This window comes from Pteronotus mesoamericanus, unplaced genomic scaffold, assembly GCF_021234165.1.
Source record: "Pteronotus mesoamericanus isolate MK-2021 breed Mesoamerican mustached bat unplaced genomic scaffold, CSHL_Meso_final contig_20, whole genome shotgun sequence".
Lineage (NCBI taxonomy): Eukaryota > Metazoa > Chordata > Mammalia > Chiroptera > Mormoopidae > Pteronotus > Pteronotus mesoamericanus.
In genome coordinates this window covers 65,975,018-65,987,105 of record NW_026555085.1, presented here as the reverse complement: position 1 = coordinate 65,987,105, position 12,088 = coordinate 65,975,018, and the positions used below count along the sequence as shown (strand labels likewise).

The window sequence follows — 12,088 nt, the reverse complement described above, 5'->3', positions numbered from 1 at the left end:
AAAAAGGAATTCCAAATTACGGGAAAAGCAAGTATAATGGATCAGAAATGAGTGGAGTTGAAGTATTGTTGCTGACAATTATTTATGACTAACATTTGAGCACTTTTGCTTCACAGGAATAGGGCTTTACGTGAATCATCCCATTTAACTCTCACAGCAACCAAAAAAGTCTTGTATTCTTGATACTCACATTTTACAGATGAGGAAACTGAGTCTCAGGAAAAATTGACTTGACCAAAATGTGGATTAAGAGTCAGAAGCTGCCTTTACTTGGATTTGAACCCAGGTCTGTCAGATTCCAAACATGCCTTCTTAACCTGTGTCTCCACTTCCTTGATGAAAAGATAAGAGAGGTAAAAGGGACCATTTTAAAAAGAGATAGGGGGGATGGAAAACTGTTTACTAAGCCCCTTAAAGCCCTAGATGAAGATCATAGGTTTTTGGCCTCTTCTACCAAAGCTAAACTGCGTAGAAAAGGTCAAAATTGTAGATTTGGGGAAGAGGAGCCTTGGATAAGGAGAAGTCAGCAAGAGGGGCACCAAAGGCGCACATCCATCTTTCATCAAAGCATTACTGACAAATTCTTCCTCTACTACTATGAAAGTTGCTTTTACTTGAAAATTTTATCTCCATAACAAACACTGGCATCACGATACCACACAGTAGAAAGAGGGCCATCTCAAATATGCATGTAGATAACCAGAGAGAGCACTGGTTTCCACTTGGTACCTGGACACTTGGTAACTAAACTGGAAAAATACCTGCTCCCCTAATAACTACTCTATCAGGTAATCTGCTCTCAATGAGTTCCCTATACAGCATTCTGTGATAACCTACCTATTAGAATGAGTGTGAGTCTCTGGGGAAGGATGGACCTGGATTCGATAGAGTCAAGGTGTGGACACTTATTGGCTTCGTGACCCTAGACAAGCTTCATAAGTACTGTAGGCATCGTTTCTAACATACACATAATAATTCTACCCTAATATTATGAAGTGGATTAACTGAGATGATACATGTGGAACAGTACAATGCTTGGCCCACAATAAGTGTTCAAACATATTAGTTGTTGTTATTAAAGATACTATAAAACAAGTAATGCTCTTTATAAGCTCTTCAAAGCAGTCAGAGGCTTTGCTTTCTCTTTGCTACTGAAATCAGCAATGTTATTCTTATGTAGGGGATACAAAAATCTGCCATTTAGGGCCTTTGTATTAGACAAGCACTTTTTTGCCATGGGTGCATTTGAGGTCTGTCCAGAAGGAATCCAGTCATGTAATCTGAAAAATAGATACATTTATTGAAGAAGATATAAGATAAGAAACATTGTACATAGGACAATGACAGTCCCCTTCAAAGTGGGCACCTTGGGACCTCACACAGTTCTCCCAGTTGCCATCAGCTGCCTCATTGTATTTTCCTAAATTTCATCAATGGTCTGAAATCTCTTCTCTTTCAACATGATTTTAGTTTGGGAGAAAGCCAGAAGTCACAGGGCAACAAATCTGGCCTGTAGGGAGGCTGAGTCACCTGGGTAATTTGATGTTTTGCCAAAAAACTCTGCCCAGGACATGATGCATGACTGGGCTTGTTGTCGTGATGAAGCTGCCAATCACCAGTTTCCCATAGCTGCTGCCTTCTGAATCATCCAAATAGTTTCCACAGAGGGATGTTCAAGCTTGACACAAAATTTGATGCAGTTCATTGCTCTACTTGCTCATTTTGAATGCAATGGCCACACAGTACACATGCTCACTCAATGGCATCTACTGCCCCTACTGACTAGTACAGTAAAGTTGTCGTTGTTCACATGCATTCCAGTCCACCCTCCTTGGCTTCCAGGTTACATCTATGTCACACAAACTGTTCTTGTTATATTAACAATGGCTGAACTTTTGCCAGACAGACCTTATATAGTATATTGAACTCCAGTGGTCAAATCCTACAGCCTCAAATCCTACAGCCCCAAATCCTGGTCGCAGGGGAGGGGAGTCAACCGCTGCTAATTTGAACATTTCCTCTTAGGCGTTTTTTTCCCCCTTGGCTTCCTGTGATACTCACCAAGAAACAATTGCAACCAGGATCAACAGCACAATTTAATGTTTGGGTGCTGTTCAGTCAAAATGCTGTGGGGGCGCAAGGGAGTATAATCTAGTGCAGCTGTTCATCATTACCCCAAAAAGATGGAGAAGCCTCCCAATTAACCTTCTCGTGTAATAAAGCCAATCAGGACATGAAAACAAGAATTTCTCATTTACTGAAATGATATTTAGCTTGTAATTACTGTCTGGGAATGTTGAACCAGTAGAAAACATTAAGAAAATTGCCCTCCTCCCCACAAATTTAAGCTTGGTGATTTTGTTTTAAAGAAAAAGACCAAGAATGTCATTTGGTAGCCTACGCTATTTTGCCCTGATTTCAAGGTAAAAATAGAAATACATATCTTTTTGTGCAAAATAATATACTTAAAACATATAACTTGGAATCTGAAATAAATTTATGGAGCATATAAATATTTTCATCAGCCTTTGTGGCTTCACAACTTAAATAACAGGAATGAATTTGGAAAATGTATTTTCCTTACATATATGTTTCATTGTTTCAGACAAAGAAAACAAAGTAAATAAAATGCACTGCTTACATAAATAAGGGACCTGTCACACATCACCATAAAAAAATAGGTAAAGCCAGTCAAATGACAGCAGTTTTTGAGATTTTACTGTGCACATGTCACTGTGCAAGGCTGAATGGTGAGAAGATTAAACCTCATTAATTTTATATCTAATAGGCCCTCAGATATTTATTGGAATGAATTGAGTTTAAGGGCATTGAATTGAATTGGGACAATTATGAGACACTGTTACTATACTTAAATCTCTAACCTAGCTAAGGAATTAAAATATAAAAGCATGAAATTTTAAGTAATACAACTAATATTGAAATAATAGTAGACACAGAGGAAGTTGCAAAAATAGTACATGGAATTCCATGAACACTTTACCCTTTACCCAGCCTCCATGGTGGCAACTTCCATAATTGTGGTACAATATCATATTCAGTTTTCATCACTTTTCACCTGCCACTAATTTGCATGTGTATGCCTGTGTGTGCATGTAGTTCTATACAAGTTAATCCTGTGTGTAGATTTGTGTACCTACCACAATAATCAGCATACAGAACTATTTTGTCATCACAAAGAAAATCCCTCAGGCTGCCTCTTTGATATCACACCCACCCCATTCCTGTCCTCTGGCAACCACTAATCTCTTCTCTATTTCTATTGTTTTGTTTTGTTTTTAAATAACCTCTCTATTTTTTTTTTTACAAAACATCACAACAGAAAATGATTAGTATATAACTAGGTAAGAACATTTACATCCATACAATCAACAAATTCTTCAAATTCATGTTTAAAAATTGTTCGAGTGTTAATTACAGGAGGCCCTCAATGGGATTATTTGTGACTGGTTCACCTTCATAACAAACTCAAGACACAGCTTGCAGCAGTGCTCGTGTTAGAAGCATTCTTGTCAAACATTTTCGAAGGGTTTGAGGTTTTAACATCTGCTCCACCGTGATACTTTGTCCAAGAAGACAGAACAGATGTGCCCCCGTTGTGCATGTATCCCATTCTGGGTGTTTTATTGTTGTCACCCAGAAAACAATATTTTGAAAACAACATATTGAAAAGCAAAATATGATGCCACCTATTATGCAGAGTGAGGCTCTCAAGCATCCAGGGAACAGAGAGGCTTCTAATTTATACTTTTGATCAATATAGAGAGGATCAAGGAATTCTGTTGTGATTTTGTCTGCGTACAGGGAAGAACAAGTCATTGAGCAAAGCCCTGACAGTATGAATACAGTCCCAGCCAAACAAGCACTTTTAGCTTTGGCTTTCTCTAAGCCTCTGACTGTAGCGTTCTTCATTCCAAATAAGGCAGTTATGGAACCATAAAAGCCCAGGCTGACAGCAGCGATCCTAAGTCCTCTAAATGCCTGGATGCAACCAGTCACCTTGTGCTGAAGTGTTTCTCCTGTCTGTCCGTGGTTGTAAGGCTTCTCTGCAGCAAGTGTGCACTTGGTTATTCAAGATGATTTCTCTACGATTTAGTTGTAATTCCAGATTGGTCCTGGGAGGAGGTTGGTATAGCTTTCACTTGCCCCTCTACCATCTTGGATCTCCTCTACTGTTTTTTAATTTCAATAATACTATATAAGTAAAATCAGAAAGTATGTAACTTTTTGAGACTGGCTTTTTTCACTAAGCGTAATGCCCATGAGATCCATCCAAATTTTTGCATTTGTCAACAGTTTATTCTTTTTTACCCCTGAGTCATAGCCCATGGTGTACACATATCAGTGTCTGTGTAACTATTTACCCATTAAAGGACATTCAGTTTGTTTCCAGCTCGGGGCTATTACAATTAAAGCTGTTACGAACATTCATGTATAAGTTTTTTTGTCAGTTTAAGTTGCCATTTCTCTGGGTTAAATGCCCAGGAGTACAAATACTGGGTTGTACGGTGGTTGCATGGTTTATAGGAAACTGCCAACATTCCTATTCTCACCACCTATTTAGGGGCGATCTAGTTGCTCTGTCTGCTCTCCAGTATTTTTTTTTTTTATTTTAGCCATTATAGTAGGTGTATAGTGATATTTCTCTGTGGTTTTCAATTTGCTTTTCCTCAATACAGAACTACAATTTAAGAGATGTTGCGGAAGAGTTAACGGATTACCAAATTATGTGGACAAATTTTCTCTTATATTTTGGTAGCTCCCAATACTAATTTTACATAGATAGAATCACCTTAAAAGTTTTAAAACCATCTGAAAGCCCAGACCGTACCTTAAACCAATTAAATCCAAATCTTTCAGGGTAGACCCAGGCATCATTACTTATTTGTTAAAATTACCCAGGTAATTCTAAAGGCAGCCAATGTTGAGAACCAGTGTGGAATGTAATTACTACGTAGACACGGGAAGTCTAATCACACCGAAAGCCCTTTGCTGGCTTCATAGAACATGCACTGTGGATAAAACCAAATCTCATCATTAGACTCCTCCAGATCTTACTTGCTGCCTATTCCTCAAGCCTCATCAATAGCCACTTTCTGTCTCCCATTTTAGCTCTGATAGTAACAAATTATTTGTAGCTTGTCATATATGTTATGTTTTATGCAAAATTTCTTGCAGTTAGAACCTGAGGTGTACAGTTTTATCAAGTAGTCCAAATGATCCTAAAAGACACTGTATTTCCACAAATTACAAAGTGATTTACTTATTCATTTCTCTATTCTCCACTCATTCACTCATCCAACAAATACTGAGAACCTCGTATGTTCCAGGCATATGGTGCAGCGGTGAAAGGTCCTGGCAGAGAAGTAAAGATGTGACAAGTGGGTGAATAAAGACAGGGGTTCAGAGGTCTCACAGAGGTGGCACACAGGTAGAGTCTGTAGATACAGCTTGAACTTGAAGGATAAGTAGGAATTAGTCAGGCAAAGAGAAGCTCAGGGCAAGAATTGAGTTTTTCTAAGAGCATGCTTAAAGGCTAACAATAAAATGAAATGTGCAGAAAAATTTTAAGACTTTTGGTATGGCTGAAACAGGAAGTGAAAGGAATAAAGATTAACAACGAATGTTCAAGTGCTGTAATTATATAACTTTCTCTCATAAAGTAAGGGCAATAAGTAAGAATCAATGGCTGTGATTGGGTTAAGTCACTTTTTTTAAGCAAACAGGAAATGCTGATTGTAGCTTCAAGCGTTTTTTGAAGATTCAATTTGGAACTAGTTCTCACTTCATTAAAGTCTATTAACAGCATTTTTTTTTTAAAGCTTCTGACCCTGGCCAGAGGTGGCTGGCCTCAACTTCAGGGTCAAGAGATTTGCTTTAGGCACTTATTTCAGACCCTAACTTCTGTGGGAACCAAGTAGTCCTCTTAATCCAAGTGTTCATCTCTGATGGAGGAAATTACTCTGCTCCCTAAATGACACTAACACTTCACTTTTCATATACACGTCAGCTGTGCTGCTGAGCATCCACAGCAGATGTCATTTTGCTGCCTGAGTCAGGGACTCAGAGAAGCTGCCCTGGGGATTCAAACATAACATCCAAATTGAATCAATTTAAATTGCTAAAATTACCACAGTACTTTATGGGAACCAAAAGGAGACAATTTCTTCAAATGAATTGCTGAAAAATTTGTCAAGGAAACCAAATAAAATAAAATTTCATTTTCAAAGTATAACTTTTTTTTTTAAAGGCAAGTCTCATCTCACTGGGGAGCTTCATTGATCCAAAATGAGTTTAAGTTCACTTAGGGATATTTTAATTTTATTCAAATTTTGGCAAAATTTATGAGCTACAGATCATTTCCTGCAAATAGGTCATTTGTGTGCAGTCACCGCCAACACTGGGGTAAATTCCATTTTATCAAGCAAAGCTGTCCAGGCTCACGACTTAAAAAAAAAAATTATTCCTGATGCTATGAAGGGACTTTTCTCCTGCTGGCTCTCTGAGAACAATGAAAACATGGTGTCCACTTATGGGAGCAGTTCTACAGCATGAGACCCTGACTTGGATGTCACCAGTGACCAGCTACAAATTAGGGCTTGCCTCTACCATCGCCACTGCTGACATACGGGATGTCCAAACTGGCAAGAATTCTTAGGAGTTTTTTTGAGCCAAACTAACAATTGCCAAGAAGCAAAATCTTAAAGGATTAAGAAAATGCTACAGAGAATGACAGTTTTGCACCCTATTTTACACATTGCAATCAAAGGAGAAGGCGCAGGGAGGGTTACATGAAATTCATTGGTAAGAGATTAGGGAGGTGGGAAGAGCAAAGCAAAGGGTAGTGAGGGGGCGGGGTCCAGGGGTAGAGGTTGGGAAGGGTTCTCGGAGATTGGATAAAAAGTAAGATGAAGAAACAAATACTTCTTTCACATTGGTAGGTACAGGGTAGTTAACAATTAACACAGTAACAGTAACAATGAGAGGTTTTGTGGTCTCTTCTGTGTGCAGTGACTATACCCTGCAGGGGTCTGGAAAAAGGAAATTAGCCTGACCTTCCTAGAGTATGTTATCATAGTTGCAAAAAGACAATAGGCTAAGTTAAGGTAAAGACTGACCTTTGTCAATAAAGAGGCTGGCCCGGGACATCACTACTCACTTTGACTCACTGTTAGAAAGTTTTTTGTTTTTTGTTTTTGTTTTAAGATTTTACTTATTTTTAGGGAGGGGGGAGGAAGGGAGAGAGGAACATCGATAGGAGAGAAACATGAACAAGCTGCCTCCCCAAGGCCCCCAAATGGGGGCCTGGCCCACAACCCAGGCACATGCCCTAAAGGAGAATTGGGGGCAGAGGTGGGGCTGGGCAGCACTCAATCCACACCAGCCAGGGCAGTTAGGAAATTTTTACTTCAGACCATCCCATGTGATTACTTTAGGTCTCTGAGTTTGTAAGACTACCATGCAGGCCTCGCCTGAGCTTGTCGTGTTTAGTATGCAGCCTCTTTCTATGCGTACCACAAAGCTTTAATTAAGCACATTTCTGGACATGAGGCCATGTAGACAGTGTAGCAATGGGGCAGGTCTTGTGATAAATTTGAGGGCCACAGAGCAGAACATCAGAAATCAGGACTATTTTAGGAAATCTAGGGCATACGGTTCCTGCTGCTGCCCTCAACCAATTTACAATCTAAACCATGTTGACATGGATAAGATAAGTTGAAAGGAATATTAATCCTTGTACATGTAGTAAGCCTGGTTAAGAATTTATATTCTCAACCAATTATCTTTTTTCCCCTGTCAGCAATTTGTAAAACCTTTGAAGGCTCAGAGCCGTGATGGCAGGAGACATCAAAAAGGTCCCTCTAGCCAGCATTTCAAGCTGTTCATCTTTGCCACATTATATAACAAAATGGAACACAAAACTCTCTTAACGAGAATTGAACTAGAAAAGGGCGTCTGTGTGTTGCATGTATGGGTGAGTTGGGAGAGGCCAGAGCTTGAATTTAACACTACAGATTCTACCCCATCCTGATTAAGTATCTTAAGCCAATATTCACTCCATTCCTGACTGCCTTTTTCAGAGGGTGACTCTGAGAGGCCAGCCCTTAGAATAGCAGAAACCCTGGTACTTCCCTGAGGACAGCCTGAGAGTAGCAGGGTCTTTCTCTCCTGCTTTTAATACCTGTTCACACAACTTTGGCCTTTGGTTAATATAAAAATAAATAAGAATATCTTCCAAATCACTGCCAACATTGAGGTAATGGGTCTTCCCCAAACTCCTACATTTTGTTTCTTCCCCACCCATCTCAAAAATTAAATAAGACAGGCAGAGGAGTAGCAAATTTCAAACTACCTTTTCCCTTCCTTCCTCCCCTCTTCTCTCACCCTCGACAGTTTTTGAGTCTTCATCCTCTGCCCTAAAAGTGTCTTGTTTCCTTCCCTCCTCCATTGTCCTCTGGCAGACAAAACTATTGAATGTGACTTGAAGAAATAACCTTATATTATGGAAACATCCTTTTATTATGACAGCTGACAACATATGTTAGTATGTGTATTCATTCTTTAGATTGCTATGCCATTTTTAGGACCGAGAGAGGGTTTGGATGCAGTCTTTGTGATATTTTTCAAATTGCATATGCTGGGGAAAAAAGGCAAAGCTTGCCATTTTCCATTTTTGCAAGTTTATGAGGATTAGGGAGTATTTTCTCCACCCATGATTTAATGTGACTTTGAAAATTGCCTGTTAACTCCTAACAAGATTTTGATATTATAAAGCACTACTAATCTCTGAAAAGAAAAAAGCAAAATATGGCTAATTAACAGGATCCCTTTCAGTGAATGGCATCGTACCTTTCCAGGGTCTGGCACAGCAAAGAAAGGAAAAGTGTACTCGTCAATGTGGCCAGTTCAGGCCTTTATGCACCATTGTCTTTCCTCAAGTGTGAGCTTTCTTTCAAGAAAAGGCGTGTTTATAAGCTGTCTGTACTTCTCTGGCCTTCCCTCCCTTTCTCTTTTATAGCCCTAACTCCCCTCTTCCAGAAGAACTAAGCTGCAGGATGGTAAAAGGAAATGATTTCATCTGGGTGGAGAGGGAAAAGATATAACTTTCATCCCAAATTGTGTATGTGAAATGTGCTGCGCAAGCAAAGCTGCTGCTGAGCAGCGAGGGGGCTGTCTCTGTAAGTGGCAGGGCCTTGCTGTTGCAGCCTCCCTGAGGCTTGGAGCAGCTCAGGGTGGGAAGAGGCAGGACTGAGAGCTCACGGTTCCCTTGGTCCTGCTGTCCTTTCCCTCTTGATTCTAGCAGCAACACTTCTCTCTAGAGACCTACAGTACTGCTCTTGCTCCCATAACTTATCGCTCATAAACGTTAGAGAGAGATAAAAAGACTGCTAATCTTCTCTGCCTTGGTCTGTGCAAAATATCTGATTCTTAGATCGTTGCATAATGTCCTGATTCTGAAAACTAATCTAGGAATATATTCAGAAAATGAGATGCTTTTAAAACCTTAGATTTGATTCATTCTGCAATGAGAAAAGCACAGTTAATCCTCAGGGGGGAGAATGTGGCAAGGCATGTGCTATAAACTCACTCTTGCTCTTGTCATCCTTTATCCCCAGCATGCTTCGCAGAGGGGCACATGCAGAACACATCGAAATCGCCTGGGTGTCAGGGCCCCAGGCGCACCCACAATATATGTCAGTGGGATCCCGATGCGCAATAGGGGACACGGAGTCAGCCTCTGGGCTCATCACACCAAGCTTCTGGGGAGTGCAAACTCGGGAATAGCTGTGAACTGACTACTTTAAATAGCAATTTTGTTTGGGTGTGTCTGTGAATCCTTTTTGGATGGAGATTTTTTTAATATTTGCATATATCTCTGTCCTCATAAAGAGTACATTTGGATTATTTTAATTGTTTAATGACCATGGTTTTTACTATAAAACTTCACCTTCTTACCCATCTCTTTCCCTCGGTCAGCCCCTTTTTCCCCCTGTATTTTGTATGTTGCTGTAGAAGCCAGAAGAGGAGACCTGAGAAAAGCTCACTGAATGTATTGATGTGAGGCGACACGGGGCCTTTCAGAAAGCACTGTGACATGCTGAGGGCCATGCCTGTTTTCTTACCCTCGTGTGCCCATGTCCTACCATAGAGTTTGACCCCCATAGTAGGTGCTCAATAAACAGTTGTTGAATGGAATGCTGCATTTTGAAAACATATTGCAGAATAGCAAATATAATGTTAAAAAAATTCACATTTGTTTTATGTATTTATATATTTGTTTAGTATATATGCATATGTTTGTATATGCATGGAAAAAATTCTGGAAGACTACTCAGCAAATTACCGTCATTGCCTTTGGGGAGTAAGATTGAACGGGAACTAGAGGAAGAGAAGTACATGTGCTTTAATTGTAATTACTTCTGCATTCTTAAATTTTTCTAAGCCTTCATTTATAAGCTAATTTCAACATCAATAAAAGAGATAAGATTGCTGGAGAAAAAGGAAGAAGAATGCTGTATGGTGAGTCAGCCTTGGCAAGGATCAAACCCTCTTCTCCCAAAAGGTAATAGTGAGTACTGGTAAAGTTACATAAAAGAGGAAAAACTAGGGAACCCAGCTGTGTGTCCCAATAAAGTAGGAACCAGGGTCATCCATGAGACTGAGAGTAGAGGTGACAGACTGGCATCTGTGAAAGGTGGAGAGGGGTCAGGACATAGATTCAGCTTTAGAGCCAGGAGACCTTGGAGCCACTCACTTCACAAAAGGCTTTGCCAAAGAACACACAGTTTGTGAGTAATGGTGTCAGTCCAGTACAACAGCTCCTAAAAATATGCAAGAAGGATTCAAAACAGATGAATAAATGGGTTGCTAAGCATTTCTGAGGAACCTGGTAAGGTTAAAAGGAAGGACACGCAGTGTAGAGTCTGCACTAAAAACTATGGTGGTCCGTGTCATGCAAAGTACCCTGTGAGCTGGGGCAGAGGAAAGGAGAAATAAGCAAGCTGGTGAGGGGAGATGGTGATGAGTCTTGAGAGGCAAAAAGTGTTTTACAACAATAAATAAACAGAATGAGGAGCTGGAACTTGTCAGCTAATGAGGAAAATTCTGAGCTAACAAAAATGACAGCAAAATGAGAGACTGTTGCATTGACGATTGACAGATGGGCCTTTAGACCGACTGATTCAAATGAGGGACAGGCCTCTCCGTTGCTCCACTTTCATTCAAAGAATCATAAGTATGCTAATGTTATGATTAGGGAAGTACACAGAGGTATTGCTCCAAGTGCAAAGGCAATACCCACCAGCTTAATAAGGCATGGAATAACAAGGGTGAAGCAAAATGTCGGCTGGTTCCCAAAATCATCGGGATGCATCCTGACCTACTACTTTGATCAGGTTTATCCATAGCCTCGGCCCTTCATTAAGGCAGTGGTTGATTAAGGCTAAACATCTTGGCAGTTGTTTCTGAAATAGAGGCTCAGCCCCTTGACCAGCCTGTTGGACACCCTGCTTATATTGCGCCTTCTGCTCAGCTCAAAATGGCTTTTCCCAGACTAATGTCCTGCCATGATGTCCAGCCAGGACAGGGGGTGGACCACAGCATATGATATTGTCCCAAAAGAGATCAGAGGCAACTGTTTAAGTTATTAAAAGGGTTGGGACTAGGGAGACGGAAGGCACAAACAATGTTTTTCTGATCTCTCTGTGATTGCTTTGTGTTTGTTTTAATGTTCCTGGTCTTTTGCCTTTTACTTAAAATTTTCTTTTTCTTTTATAGTTTATCCACATGTCTGCGTCACATGTAGATCAGAAGAGTTGAGTTTGCCTGTGTCCTGTTTTGACCATATGAGCTACTCAAAACTACCTCATGGTCTCAGATTCATTGCTGTTTTATTGGGTTAAATAAGAACATTTTTCATGAAGGCTGAGTTCTACTTAGTCTATGTAATAGATTACATAAAATCTGTGAGTAAATAAGGAATCCAACATCCCAAATTTTGTAATACTAATTCCCCATGATCCTCACCATCTTGCACATAAGCAGGCTGCTCCTTGTTCTATTCAATTTA

The 12,088-nt window shown here is 40.0% G+C and overlaps 1 pseudogene; it reads right to left on the bottom strand.

The window, feature by feature from the left end:
• Window positions 1–3,475: 3,475 nt before the first annotated feature.
• On the bottom strand, window positions 3,476–7,167 carry LOC129066911 (claudin-10-like; annotated as a pseudogene).
• Window positions 7,168–12,088: the final 4,921 nt, after the last annotated feature.